The 15,817-nt window shown below is 41.3% G+C and overlaps 1 protein-coding gene and 1 long non-coding RNA gene across 3 annotated transcripts in view; one reads left to right on the forward strand and one right to left on the reverse strand.

Annotated features, from left to right (window-relative positions):
* Nucleotides 1–15,817, forward strand: part of Fam107b (family with sequence similarity 107 member B) — a 195,213-nt gene that overhangs the window by 40,883 nt on the left and 138,513 nt on the right. The gene's annotated exons all lie outside the window — the stretch shown is intronic.
* The window catches only part of LOC125618451, a 72,861-nt gene continuing 62,326 nt past the window's right edge, over nt 5,283–15,817 (reverse strand). Inside the window, exons 3-4 of one of the 2 annotated variants that reach the window (XR_007349718.1) lie at nt 7,927–8,044; nt 5,283–5,814 (exon numbers count right to left, since the gene is read on the reverse strand). This is a non-coding gene — a long non-coding RNA (uncharacterized LOC125618451). The remainder of the gene's footprint in view (nt 5,815–7,926; nt 8,045–15,817) is intronic. The other variant, XR_007349717.1, reaches the window with a different exon arrangement.

Below are 15,817 nucleotides of genomic sequence, written 5' to 3' on the forward strand. Positions count from 1 at the left end.
GGACACTCAAGCAGCCTTATTAAGAGGCCCACATGGCAAGAAACTGGGCCTCCTGCTAATAGTCTTCAGATGACTGGAGTTCTGGCCAATGTCTTGACCATAACCTCAGAACAGACCCCAAGCTAGAACTGCTCAGCAAAGTGCTGGATGACCTACATAATGTGCATGAGATAATAAATGTTTATTGTTGTTTTAAGCCACTGTATTAGTGGTTCTTTAGAGAAACAGATATAGGATGTAGATAGATAAGACAGGATTTATTATGGGAATTGGCTCACATGATTATGGAAGTCAAGAAGTCCAGCATTCTGCCATTTATACACTGGAGACCCAGGAGATAATGGTGTAATTCAGTGTTGAGTCCAAAGATCTGAGAAACAGGAAATCTGATATAACCCTCAGTTTGAGACCAAAGGCCTAAGAACCAGAAGATGGGAAGGCTCAGGTTTAAATCCCAGAGTTCAAAGGTCCAAGAGCCAGGGGTACTGATGTCCAGGGGCAGGAAAAGAAGAATGCCTCAGCTCAAAAGAGGAAATAAATTTGCTTTTCCTGTGCCTTTTTGTTCTATTTAAGCTCTCAAAGGATGGGATGATGCCTCCCATATGGGTGAGAGTCAATCTTCTTTACTCAGTCTATGGATTCAAATGCTGATCTCATTCAGAAACACCCTCACAGACATACTCAGGAATAATGCCATACCAGTTATCTATTCATACAATGGCCCTGTCAAATGACACATAATATTCACCATCTCAGCCACTAAATTTTGGTGTAATTTGTTTCATAGTTATAGATATCCTATATAAACTCCTAAATTGATCTTCTAATTTTCTTATTTTGCTAATATTTTTCTGTCATATTGCTTTATTTCTTGGGAGATTTCCTTGATTTTATCTTCTATCTCTATTAATTTGAGCTACTATATTTTAATTTCTAAAAGTTCTGTCTTGATTTGTTTCATGTGTGTATGCAGTATTTGTTCTCATTTTAAGGATCTTCTCCTTTCTCCCTGACGATGCTAACAACCTTTTAATATTTCCCCCTAACACTTTGTGCTGTCTGATTCCTTTGAGTCCCTTTTTCCTTCTTCTCTCTTGCATTGGAAGCTCTCCTCAAACATCTGTGACCCTTACATTGTCAGTTCATGTTTAGAGGAGAGGCAGTAAGAAAGGGGGTTGGAAACTCTTGAAGAGGGCTGGAGTGTGCCAATTCATGATTTCACTGCAGGACAATGGGTGTGTCACCAACTTCTTACTGTAAACGTTGTCATCAATGTTTGATTGGGGTTGTGAAAGGGTCCTTCATCCTCCTTCCTTGAGGATAAATCTGGCTACTATATGGCAAATGTAGTGAGTATGAAAGATTAATACTGTGCCACTCAACTGAACCAAGAAATAGAGTTCATTTTCCATCATGATCTCATCCTGTTTCCTTGGATCCAACACTATTTTGGGAAGAAAAGGAAAATTCTCTCAAGTTTTCTTCTGGGTGAAATAGTTCCTTTCAGGTCAGTGTCTTTGGATAAATGTTCAGTTTCTCAGGTTTTCGGTCCCTCAGCTCCTGCTTAAGATTGAGTCTGGATGTCTGCGTGGGGCAGCAGTGTTGGTTAAAGACTTTGGGTCCCATGTGCTACCAACTGAATCCTTATTGCCATCTAACTAAGAGAGGTGGACCTGGATGTGTCCTGATCTGCTGTCTGCAAAGGTGTGATCATACAGAGCACTTTCCCTGCCCCCAACCCCGCTGTTCTTCACCCATTTTATTATTTCTTCCTGCACACTGTCACCTGTGTGTTCTGAGCCAAGGCCTACACCAGTCAACCCATCCTCTGTGCCTACAGAGGCACCCAGAGATTTGTAAAGTCCCAGAGATAATAAAGACTATAGTACCCCAAGAACACAGCCTCAAGGTCCTCCACCTGGCCCATCCCATCAATAATGCCCCTCTAGCCCCCGAAGCTTCCATGCTAGACTATTATGACCCCTGATTTTCTTTTCTTTTCTCTCAAAACAGCAAATACTAGGATCTGACTATTTCCTCCCAACTCTGTTCTCCATTCTCTTTTCCAATCCTCCAGAAATGGCAAGAGATTGGTACTACTTTTTCCTGTTCAAGGGCTGTCTCTGAGTCTCTACTCCCTCCTTGTTTCAATGTTAGTTCCTCTCCCCTCACCTTGAGGTCATAATGATGAATGGAGCTTTTTGTTTGAGAAACAGTCATCTTTCAAACATTTTCAGAATGTTTTCTGTGTAATGTTATCTGTTCTATAAAGCAAACACCCTTATGGATAATGCTTTGCTGGCATTTTATGGAATTACTGGGTTACAAAACAGGAACAGTATGGAGGCACTTGATGCATTCTGTCAGTTGTTGAAAGGAGTAACATAATAACCCATTATCCTCCATTATAACAATGTGGTGTACTTAATCTGATTAACCAGAAGAGAACATGGATTGAAGTGAGATTCTAAACCTGTATAATAGAGCAAATCATGCCAGAGTGTTGGGTCCTGCGGGAGGGAAGCCAGGGGAAACAGGGCCATTTGAAGGCTCATTAACCAAGGAATGGGCTACAGCAGAAATCTGGAATGCAGGAAGAAAAGTCCAAGAAGGATACAAGAAGCCCTAAAGTGAAAGGTGAGCTTACTTTTAGTTTTAGTCACCCTTAAGGAAATTGCTATAAACTAGAACTCAAAGCAAATCTGGATTTTGGACTTTGTTCAGAAACAAAGTCCTTCCTGAGCACTTCCAAGAAATTTAACACACACAGACACAGACACACACACACACACACACACACACACACACACTTCTCTGAATCTCTGACAATTTTGTACCTGAAGCCACTCCCCAGCAGTGCTTTTGTGACTCATTAAGCCTTAGACTCACTGTGCCAAGGGTCTTGGTTTCTAACCACCTCCACTTCTGTGATTTACTAAAGTATCAGTAAGTCTGTGTGTTTTTCTTTCATGATGCTCACCAGTTGGGGTCAAAAGGCCTGTCTTCCTAATGTGAATTTAGGGGATCTTGTTCTTTGGCAAGAATCTGTGGATTTAAACCTCATACTTTCTACATGAAAACTCTCACAAGCTACTAGAAACAAACTAAATCAGAGCCTCTGGTATATGGCAAAGCATTGGTGTTTCTTAAACATTTCTCATTATGCTTTTAAAAATTTATAGACTTTTTTAAAAAGCAATTTTAGATTTACAGAAAAATTGAGCAAAAACTACCTAGAGCTCCTATAATGAGAGCCACTACTGGTACCTTATTAACTGAAGTCCATAGTTTACATTAGCATTCACCCTTGGTGTTGTATATTCTCTGAGTTTAGACAAATGCACAATGACATGTGTCCATCGTTGCAATATCATACAGAGCACTTTCCTTGCCCCCAATCCCGCTGTGCTTCACCTATTTTGTTCTTTCTTTTCTTACCCCATTCCCCTGGCAACTAATGTCTTTTTACTGCTTCTATAGTTTGCCTTTTCCAGAATGTCATGTACAGTCATGCACCATGCAATGACATTTCAGTCAACAACGGACACCATATGTGACAGTGGTCCCATAAGATCATAATGAAGCTAACAATATTCCTATTGCCTTGTGGCATCACAGGCATTATAATGTCATTGGAAAATGTGTTCCTTATTTGCTTGTGAGGACTCTGGTGTCAACAGGCCTACTGTGCACCAGTTGTATAAAAGCAAAGCACATATGATTATGTACAGAGCTTGCTATTTGATAACGTGATCAATATGACTGTGCTACTGGTTTATGTATTTACTACACTATACTTTTTCATCATGATTGTAATGTGTAGCCTTTCTAATTTAAAAGAGTTTACTATAAAACGGAATGCTGTGTTACTCTGGCAGCAACTTCATAGATCTTAGTTTCACGTTTGCCTGTTCTCTCCATTGTTTCATTTTCTCTTGCACATGGTTTAACCTCATATTATTTTGTTCATCATGGCCCCTAAGCAAATAATATTCACTGCTAATGTTGCTAGTAAGAGTCCACACTGAGCAATTGACTTGGAAATGAAAATAAAATGGAGGACTATGGAGGTGGAACATTAGTGATGGTTGTTTCTCCCCAGTCAGGCATGTTCCATCCCACCAAAGCAACAATCATTTTTTAAAAAATTCTTTATTTTTTGGTACCAGGGATTAAACTCAGGGGTGCTTCACCACTGAGCCATATCTCCAGCCCCCCCCCCCCTTTTTCAAATTTTTTATTTTGAGACAGGCAGTCACTAAGTTGCTTAGAGCCTTGCTAAATTGTTGACGCTGACCTTGAACTCAGGATCCTCCTGCCTCAGCCTCCCGAGCCACCGCGATTACAAGTGTGCACCACCACACCCAGCCTCACAGGAACAATCTTGAAGAATGAGAGCAAAGTGATAGAAACCATTAAAGGATCTGCTTCATTGAAGGAAATAAGAATAACAGAATTTAGATAGACATGGTGGCACATGCCTGTAATTACAGTAGCTCGGGAAGCTGAGGCAGGAGGATCACAAGTTCAAAGCCAGCCTCAACAAAAGTGAGGCACTAAGCAACTTAGTGAGTCCCTCTCTCTAAATAAATACAAAATAGGGTTGGAGATATGGCTTAGTAGTCAACAGCCCTGAGTTCAATCCCCGGTACCAAAAAACAACAATAATAACAACAACAAAACACACACACACACACACACACAAATTAGAGCAGGTCCTGCATTAGAAATGCAGAAACTTCTAAGGATCTGAATTAAAGACCAGACATGGAAGTGTTCCTTTTTGGCACCATGATGTTTCTAGCCAAAGAGAAAAGTTTGTTCACAATGTTGAAGGAAAAAACTAGATTAAGCCATGATGTTGAATTTCTTGTTGATTCCGGTTTAAGCAATTCCAGAATCACCATTCATGACAGGATAGTAAAGTGAGCACTGAGTCTGCGTGTGCTGATGTGAAGGGAGCTGAAGAATTCTTGGAAACTCCAGATAAGCTGATTGTGGAGAGAAATCACTTGCAGAACAGATCTTAAATATGGATGAAACCTCCTTATTCTGTAAACCGGGTCTGAAAGGTCTATCATCCTTAAGGAGGCCAAGTCCATGCCAGGCGTCAAGGCTTTTAAAAGCAAGATGATCGTCTTGCTTGGAGGCCATGTTGCTGGCTACAAATGGAGACACTCTGTGATGGGTCACAGTGAAAAACTCAGACCCCTCAAGCATATCAATAAGCACAACTGCCAGTTGAGCAAAAAGAAGTCAGGGATAGCCCAGATCCTCTTCCAACACACCCTCTTGAGTTGGTGTGCCAGAGAAATGGAGAAATACTTCCCAGAAAAGAACATATTTCTCAAGATTTTGTTTATTATAGATGATGCTCCTGCCCATCCTGCTTTTATTTGTGGGCTTCATCCCAATGACAAAGTCGTTTTTTTTCTCCTTCCAAACACTCCCTTGTACCCAAATGACAAATTAGGGCTTACAGCAGCTTTTAAGGCCTGATACCCGTGGAGAACCTTTGCCCAGGTTATTGCTGCAGATGAGGAAGACACTAAAAATACTCTGATACAACATCAATGACTGTATCAAGAATCTTGCTTGGGCTTGGGATGATGTCACCACAGAGTGTAACATCTGGAAGAAGACACTCAAAAGGTTTGTCCATCCTTCAAAGGATGAGGAGATTGCAAAAATCAGCCAGGCAGTGGTTGAGATGGAAAACTTTAACTTGTGGACAAAAATGACATTGAGAAGCTCCTACAGGTGACTCTTGAAGCACTGGCTCAGGAGGAGTTGTTGAGACCTGGATCAGGAATGCTGAGCGGAAGAAGAGGCAAGAGAAAAGGAAATTTCATGAGAAGAAAAAGAATTCCCCCTCCCCTAAATTCATACCAAAGCATTTAGCAGAAGATTTTGCAAACCTCATAGATCACCTTAAAAAACATAGACCCTTACAAAAAAAGTTTTCTTTAATAGAGAAGCATGTTTATAGTGCATTATCTGCTTAGCAAATCCACAGTGGAATTAAGAAATGAACCAAGCAAACCATATGGACATATTTCTGAAAAGAATAATACCACTCAAGAGGAGCCTCAGGTAATTCCTTTAGGAGGGATTGCAGAAGAAGTCATTGTTATCACAGGAGGTGACAGCTCCATGTGTGTAATTGGCCTGGAAGACCTTCCAGTGGGACAAGAATGGAGGTAGAAGACTGTGACATTGATGACGCTGAGCTTGTGGAGGCCTACACTGATGTGTGGGTCTGTGTTTTAGTTCTATTTTTGTATTTTTTGGTGGGGTGGGTGAGTACCAGGAATTGAACTCAGGGGCAGTTGACCACTGAGCCACAACTCCAGCCCTATTTTGTATTTTATTTAGAGAGAGGGTCTCACTGAGTTGCTTAGCCCCTCACTTTTGCTGAGGCTGGCTTTGAACCTCAATATCCTCCTGTCTTAGCCTCCAGAGCCACTGGGATTATAGGCATGCACCACTGCACCAGCTGTGTCTTACACCTCTTAACAAAAAAAATTTTTTAAGTTTTTAAAAATTAATTTTAAAATAGTCTGCACTGGAGCACAGTAATGTCTTGGGCCTTCACACTCACATTCTCTCACTAACTCACCCAGAAATGCCCAGTCCTGCAAGCTCCCCTCATGGTAAGGTCCTATACAGGTGTGCCATTTATACTTTTCATACCTATTCTTATTGTACCTTTTCTACATTTAAATGCACATGTAGTTCCTATTGTATTGCAGTTGCCACATGGTGTACCGGTTTATAGCCTAGGAGCAATAGGCAATGTACCATATATCCTAGGTGTGTAATAGACTGTACCATCTGAGTTTGTGTGAGTTCACTCTGGTGTCCGCACAGTGATGAGATCGCCTGATGACAATTTTCTCAGAACATATCCTGTCATTAAGAGACTGTAGTTGGAATTATACAACATGTAATTCTTTTTAGATTGACTTCTTTCACTTTTCAATATGCACTTAGGGTTTTTCCATTGTCTTTTCATGGCCTGATAGCTCTTCCCCGCCACCCTCCCATTTAAAAAATACCTGAGTAATATTCCACTGTCCAGAAGTACCAAAGTTTGTTTATTATTTCACCTACTAAAGTACATCTTGGTAGCTTCAAAGTTTTAGCAATTATGAATAAAAGTTCTATAATCCTCCCTTGGCAGGTTTTTGTGTATATATAAGTTTCCACTGATTTAAGTAAATATTTAGGAGTCAATATTGCTGGATTGTATGGTAAGAGTATGTTTAGCTTTGTAAGATATGGCCAAACTATCTTCCACAGTAGCTGTACCATTTTGCATTCCCACCATTAATGAGCATATCTATTGGTCACATTCTTGTTAGCAGTGTCTTGGATTTTAACCAAATAGGTGTGTGTTGGTAACTCATTATTATTTTAATTTGAAATTCCCTAAGAACATGATGCTGAGCACATTTTCATATACTTATTCACCATCTGTATATTTTATTTGATGAAGTATCTATTCAGATCTCTTACCCATTTTAAATTGGATTATTTGTTTTCTTATTATTACATTTTAAGGGTTCTTTGTTTATTTTGAATACCAGACTTTTAACAGCTATGTGTTTTGCTCCCAGTCTGTGGCTTGTCTTTTCTTCTTAGTGGGTGTCTTGTTTTTTTGTTTTTTGTTTTGGTACAGAGGATTGAATTCAGGATCACTTGACCACTGAGCTACATCCCCAGCCGCATTTTCTATTTTATTTAGAGATAGGGTCTTACTGAGTTGCTTAGTCCCTCTCTTTTGCTGACACTGGCTTTAAACTCGCAATCCTCCTGCCTCAGCTTCCCTAGCCACTGGGATTACAGGCGTGCGCCACCGCGCCCAGTTCTTAATGGTGTCTTTGGCAGACATGAAGTTGTTAGTGTCAGTGAAAACCAACTTACCAACAGTGTTCTTCAAACGTACTTCCAGGGCTGAGATGCTCAAATGTGGCCTGGCTGCACAGTTGCTTTCCCAGTGGTCTCAAAGGCTGTTTGCCCCATAACGTCAACCTCATGGATCCTAAATGGGAAACATCCCAACATGCCTTTGTTGCTGATGTCATCTGAAATGCACATGAGTTTGAAGCCAGGAAAATGGTCAGGTTGATCTGGGGTCAAACTTCCTAAAGTGAGGAGTCAGGCTGGCATTCTGAGCAACAGCAAGACCAGAAATGAAGGGAGAGGGAGGAGACAGTGCCTGGGCAGGAAGCATTTGTCTGCAATGCTAGGGGCTGAAGGCTGTGCTATTTGTGGTTGTCAGCATGTGCTAGCCTTCCACAGCCTGGTCTGCATTTGCATTTATTCTCCTCATAGGCTTGCTGTCTCCTCTATAAGCTGGGATTCATTGAGGCACTCTCTTTAAAGTACTTTTAAAAGTTCCCAAACATATGTGTATTTCACTAGCATGATAAAGTGGGGGTAGGAAGCCATGTTTATGGGTAGAAAAAAACAAAGAGATTTTTAATACAGTGAAGAATGAGAAAGAGAAGGAGAGTAAAGACTTAGGTGCCCCCCACTCAAGGTGCTAATGTGGCTCCTTAATCTTTCTCAGCTGTCACAACCTTCAGAGGGGGGTGAGGCATTTTTCCCTGGAAACCAGCCTTCCAAGTTGAAATTGATGCCAGGGAGACACTGGCTAGAGGAGTGAGCGAAGCCTCCTACTCTGGGAAGGCATTTACTTCTCTTCAGTCTTGGGACCTCCTGCTGGGGGATCATGATTCCTTGTGTTCCTGGAGACACAGTTCCCACTAGGGCTTCCAGGGAAGTATCTAGAAGCACAAATTCATGCTGCTGACGGTGATCATCCAGTCTTCTGTCCTGACCTCGATCTTGAGGAGAATGTCATTGTGAGAACAGTTGGTGGAAAGTAGATGAAAGGTGTTACGGCACCCGTGAACTCACTTAGGAGGTGGCTATGGATGAACAAGACCAGACACTTGGTGTGCATGTGTACACATGCGCATGTGCATGCACTGGTAAAACAGGTACAACCTATCAGGTTATCATTTTAGCTGTTTTTAAGTGTACAGTTCAGTAGCATCAAATATTCCAGGGTTGTGCACCCATCGTCACCGTCCTTTTCCGGAATGTTTTCATCATCCTAAACTGAAAATCTATTCCTCTTACACATCAACTGCCCATCGCACCCTCCTGCCACTCTTCTGCCTCTGTCTCTATGAATGTGACTACTCCAGGTATTTTGTATGGCTAGGATCATATGGTTATTTGTCCTTTCTGTGACTGTCTTACTTCACCTTAAAAGAATGTCTTCAAGGTTCATTCATATTATGGAATACCTCAGAATTTTCTTCTTCATGTTGTTTTTTCTTAGAGGCAGAATCATATTCCTGTGTGTATTTCTGTGTCACATTTTTTAAATCCCTTTTTCCATCAGTGGACATGTAGGTTGTTTTTACCTTTAGACTATTGTGAATGATGCTGCTGTGAGCATGGGCATAAAAATGTCTGTTGGAGACCCTTCTTCTAATTGTTTGGGATATATATTCCCAGTGCTGGTTCATATGGTAGTTCAATGTTGAATATTTTGAGGAACTTGAATAACATTTTCCATAGTAGCTGCACCATTTTTCATTTTCAGTAGTAATGTATGAGCAATTCAGTTTTTCCACATCTTCATCAAGGGTTGATATTTTCTGTTTTTTTTTTTTTTAAATAATTGTCATTCTAATGGGTATCTTATAGTGGTTTCAATTTCCTTTTCCCCAGTGATTGCTGATGTTCAACATCTTTTCATGTGTTTATTGGTTGTTTGTATATCTCCTTTGGAGAAAAGTCTATTCAACTTCTTTGCTTAGTTTAAATTGGTTTTGTTGTTGTTATCATTGAGTTGCAGGAATATATACATGTATAGTATATATACATATATATATATTCTATACATCAATCTCATCAGATATATGATTTGCAAATATTTTCTCTCATTGTGTGAGCTGTACTATTTTGACTTCACTTCAGATGTACCCACTTATTTATTTATTTATTTTTGGCAAAAATTTGAGACAGGCAAGTTCCAGGTCAGCTGAAGCAACTAACTGAAACCCTGTCTCAAAATAAAAATTCGAAAGGGCTGGGTAAGTAACTCAGTGATCGAGCAATCCTGGGTTCAATTCCAAGTTCTGCAAAAAAACAAAGGAAAACCAAACCAATTTTGTTTTAAAACCATCATGATTGACCATTTCAGTTGCTACTGAACCTGGGAAGGAGTAAATTGTACTCTGTGCTGCTCAGCTGCTCACTAGTAGCAACCTTAAAAAAATTAGGGCACCATATCTAAAAAAACTAGATTTGAAGACCCAATTTGACATCGAGTCTTGCTATAGGTGTGACAGCTGGAAGCTTTCCCTCACTGTTTGCTGATGTACAACTGATCACTACGTTTTCTCATGACTCAAGGAAGACTTAGACATGAGACCAAGTGTCTCTATCAAAAGGCTAGTTTTGTGTTTGTAGTTTGTACAAACTCAGAAAGACTCAACCTTCGTTCTGGGAGAGGTGATTTTCCCTGCAAAGCCCCAAAACACATGGCTTTCAACCTTTATTTTTTAAAAAAGAAAATATTTCTGATTATTAAATTTAAAACTTTAAGGAGCAACAAAATTCCAGCAGAAGGTTAATTTAATCACTTCTGGCCTACAGGGAAAAATGGTGAGAATAAGCGTCTTTAGACACACACAAACATATACAATACTTAAATATATAATATTGTATATGTACATAAGGAAACCATCTATTTTAAGAATATTTCATGATGGACTCAATCCCCAGCACTGTATAAACAAAACAAAACAAAACATTTCATGAAATGCATACATTTGTTTTTTGGACAATTTAATTATCATGATTCCTGCACTTACTTATCAATGTATTCCCTATTCTATGTCTGAAAAGAAAAAAAAGTAAGAATTTTTATTTCTGCAATTGTTTTTCCCCATTGGGCAGCTATTGCCAGCAGCAGGAGTCTTGAACTGCTGAAAGTTTGTTTTAAAATACTGCTAACTTGACAATTGTTTTCTTTGCTATATTTTGATTCTAAGAAATCAGTCTGACTGAGGAATCGGTCTCTTCAGCTCTTCTTCAGGCTGAAAGGGCCACCCTTGCTCATCTCAAAGGCCCACAGAAGAGCAAATCTTTCAGTGATCTAGTGTTCCCAAAGATCACAGGTCTGACACCTCACAATTCCCTTTCCTGTCCCTCATTGTTGAAAAAAAAATCTTGCCTTGCCATCTTTCTCTTCTGTGTCCTGCTATGTGGCATGAGATGGTTGGATTAGATGGCCTTGGTCTTCTTTTAGTTCTCATATTCATGATTCTGTGATAGATATGTAGATATGTAGATATTATTGGACCCATTTTGACTACCTAAAGAGAAAAGGTTTGTTTGGCACTAAGATTTCTCCCCCTGCCCCAGCAGTGGGGACTGAACCCAGGGCTGCTCTACCTCTGAGCTACATCCCCAGCCGTTTTTATTCTATTTGAGACAGGGACTTGCCAAATGCCCAGGCTGGCCTGGATCCTGTGATCCTCCTGCCTGAGCCTCACAAGTAGCTGGGATTACAGGCATGTGCCACCATGCCCTGCTGGCACTAAGCTTTTAAAATACAAATTTATTAGAGGGAATTAAATATTAGCACAATGTCAGGGAACATGAGGTAAAATTAGGACATGAAACAAAGTTTTAATAGTAGTGGTTTTAAAAAGGATGAACTCAGTGCTTCCTTATAAAGGAGCAGCAGAGAGAGTATTTTCCAAGGAAAACATAACTGGATTTCACCTCTGGTTTTCATCCAGCCTTGGGAGAAAACTCTTGCTGATTCAAAGCATTCCAGGAGCACAGGTCAGGTTTGAGGTATGATGTGTGTGTGCCCCACATGCTGGTCACTGTCCTGTGGCTTCCGGTCAACCCAGTGAAATTTATCAGGGAACACAGCTCAATTTCACACTACTGCCATGATTTTTTCCCTGCAGTTGGTATCCAAGGGACCAGCTGGGCCTCTAGTTCATCCAGAGCTGGTGTGATTTCAAATAGTTTGGCTGTCAGAGTTGCCAGTGGAAAATGGTTATTTAGTCTGTTTCAACATCTGGAAGGAGAGTGCCATTGTTCTTTATGGCAGAAGATGGGTGCCCCAGGCTCCGCAGCAGCGCACACAACATGGATCTAGCTTGGGATACAGAGATGAGCACAGCCTGGAGTTTTTCACTTCCACTCCCACCACCCCACATTCTTCTTGTCACTTTGGAATCCGTACACTCATCTTTTTTATTAGATCTTATTTTGCTGTCAGCACTAATCACTCTCCCTGCTTTAATCTCCCTGTGATTACTGAAATGTGCTCAAGGCTTCCATGTAGAAATAAACCCTTCACTCCTTTTTTTTTGAGTTTCAAAAGTTAGAAGTTGGGGAGTCAAGTGCTCCCTCAACCCCAAGGTGTCCTAGAAGATGCCAGGCTTAATGGAAGGCAGTTCATTCTGACAATGTTATATTTGAGCTTCATAAATTGCCCAAAGAAATGGCTTACTTTCAAGGAACAGTCTTTCTACCAGAGTCTATTCCTCAACTCTTTGCTGATTTTCTCCTGGATTGTGCCTGCCCTCATTTAGTCAACTACTCTTCCTGTACCACAGTTGTCACTTGTGCTTCTTCTGAAAGGACTCTTCACTGTCCCCTCCACTTGCAGGCTTGCAGCATGCCAACACAGCACCCACAAAGATGCCAGATTAACCTTCAGGATGGGCAAGCTTTTGCTTCAGCATGGGCTCCCCACTGCTTTGCAAATTAAGTAAAAATCCTTAACATGACACTCAAATGCTGTATGAACCAGGCATGGTGGCGGTCCCCTGTAATCCCAGTGGCTCATGCCTGTAATCCCAGTGGTTCAGAAGGCTGAGGCAGGGGAGGATGGCAAGTTCGAGACCAGCCTCAGCAACTTAGCAAGGCCATAAACAATTTAGCAAGACCCTGTCTCAAAATAAAAAATAATAAAGGGTTGGGGATGTGGCTCAGTGATTGAGCACCCCTGGGTTCAATCTCTGCTACCAAAAAAAAAAAAAAGTCTTGTGATATATATGAAGGCTAATTTTATGTGTCAACTTAAATTGATGTGTTAGTGAGGTCAGGGGATGCTAGAAGAGCTGGTAAAATGCTATTTCAAGGTGTGTCTGTGAGGGTGTTTCTAGAAGAGACTAGCTTTTGAGTCAGTAGACTGAGTAGACCACTGTCACCAATGTGGAGGGTGTCATCCCATCCAAGGAGGGCCTGGAAAGAACCAGAAGGCAAAAGAAGGACAAGCTCTGTCAGCCCCCAGGCAACAGCTCCTCCTTCAGGATTTACACCGTCAGCCCCTGGTTCTCACTTCCTGGGGCTTGTGCTGGAGCTGAACCAACAGCTTCCCTGGGCTGCAGTTTACCAAGATGGCAGTCATGGGACTTCTCAGCCTCCATGAGCTTGTAAGCTGATCACTCAAAATAAGCCTCTTTCTCTGTATCAATGTCTGTGTCATATCTAATCTACGGATATGTCCCACTGGCCTATTTCTCTGTTCTCCAGAGAAGTAGGCCAACAGGATATAGAACACTGACTAACACGGCATGGTCCAGCCTATTTCTCTCTGTTCTATGGATGCTCCCTCTACAACCAGAACTTGCCACGCTGTGTTTTCAGTGTGTACCATACTTGCCTTTGCTCCTGCCATCTTTTTAGCTCTCAGTGTACCCTGCCTCCTCTCAGCCTGCTCACAGTGTGCCCAGTTTCCATGCTCCAATCAAGCTTATTCTGCCATCAAGATTTTCCTTGCATCCTTCTCAGACCCACCAAGGTGTGGGGAATGTGCTTGTGCCTCTTGACGGTGACCACACCTACTTTGTCCTAAAAGGTATTTGCATTTCTGTCTTAACCTCAAGGAAGGCAGAGTAACGCTCTCTAAGCTGTATTTCCCTGAAAACAGGATCCAGTTTACATAAGGTAAGGAATCAGCAGGATATGGCAGAATGAACCCCCCACTGAATATCAGACAGGCCTGGTCAAATCACATGGCTTTTTTGAGCCTGCTATAGTTTGGATCTAGAATGCTCCCAATGTGTTGAAGGCTTGTGATGAAATCTTTAAGAGGTGGGGCCAAGTGGGAAGTCTTCTGGTCATTCGGGAACATGCACTTGAAGAGGTAGTAGGAGCCTAGCCTCTCTCTCTCTCTCTTGCTTTCTGGCCCTGAGATAAGCTGTTCTCCTCTGCTGTGTGTTTCTTCTATGATGTGCTGCCTCACCACAGATCCAAAGCAATGATACTCCCAAAGTATGAGCCAGAATAAACCTTTCCTCTTTATAAGTTGATTGCCTCAGGGGCTGGGGTTGTGGCTCAGCGGTAGAGCACTTGCCTAGCATGTGTGAGGTCCTGGGCTTGATCCTCAGCACCACATAAAAATAGATAAATAAAATAAAGGTATTGTATCCAACTATAACTAAAAAATAAAATATTAAAAAATAATAATTTCATTGTCTCAGGTATTTGTTATAGTACTGGAAAGCTGACTAACACAGAGTGTAAATAGATCCAGGTGTAAAATGAGTTTGACAGCTTTTTCCCCAAAGTGCTATCACGTAGTTCACATGACATAATATATAGGAAATATCTTTTCAAATTATAAACTAACCCCCATATAAAAATAAACAGTAAACATTTGGAGAGTTAAACTTAAGAATTTGCAAATGGTTTCTAAAAGTCCTCAGAGTACAAGTATTCTAATAGTCTTCCTGGTTTTGTATTAGCTCCGCCCTCACTTGCTAGTGTCACTTCTTTCTCTTTTTGCTAAAATAACTCTTTCAATTTATCTTTGATCATCGAATTTAAAAGATGCAGGGAACTATGCTCTATAGATTTCTACTTTCCACCTAGCAAATCCACAGTGATCTCAGAGTTTGATAGCACAAGTGATTTGTGTGTGTTAAAAGTATGAACGTACATTATTTTAAATCTTGATATTTGTGTTTTGATAGCAAAAGTTGAATTGGGGGTGGGCCAATGCATGGCAAGTGATCTCACAGTGGTAAAGGTACAAAATTATAGAAACAATCCAGGCAGAGGCACATCAAGTCCAATGTCAGGAACTCTACATACAGGAATGCTGGCACCTACGCCCACCAGACATTGCATTTAGCAGAGGTGTGAGATAGATTCCAAGGGCCTCTTTACATTTGTCCAAGTGGTTATTTCTATTTATTCCCTCCCCATTCTTCTAAGGCTGTTGTTTGCCGCAGTCTGGCTGGGCACAAATCACGAGCCACTGAAGCAGGAACAAACTTTATTTTTAAACTGCAGGAAAACACTTCACACAGCTCCCGGGGAATCCTCGCGAACGCCACGAGGCTTGTCCAGGAACCCCCAGCCGGAAATATCTCTCCCGGAAATCCCTCCTCCTGCACTTCCCCAACCAATGGGAACTCTCGGGGAATCCCTGGAAATCCCCACGGGAACTCCAAAATAGTGCGAGAACTCAAAAGTTGCGGCAGAGGCGGATAGTAATGCCTTGCCTGTCAATCAATACTGTTGGCAAAATGCCAGGGGCCATACAGACTCAGCGGTGGCTCTCAGCATCTCCCCCTTTTTGTTTAATTAAACAACAAGCAATGTGGCTTAGGGACCGTGCCTGTTAGGCAGTCCAATTCAACATATGGTCCTTACCCGTCATCGGATGAACTGACCTCTAGGCGTCAGCCTCCTGTCTTAGGTTGGTACCACTGCAATTGGATCATACCCGTCACTGACTACCGGTCCAGCATACAGC

This window comes from Marmota marmota, unplaced genomic scaffold, assembly GCF_001458135.2.
Source record: "Marmota marmota marmota unplaced genomic scaffold, marMar, whole genome shotgun sequence".
Lineage (NCBI taxonomy): Eukaryota > Metazoa > Chordata > Mammalia > Rodentia > Sciuridae > Marmota > Marmota marmota.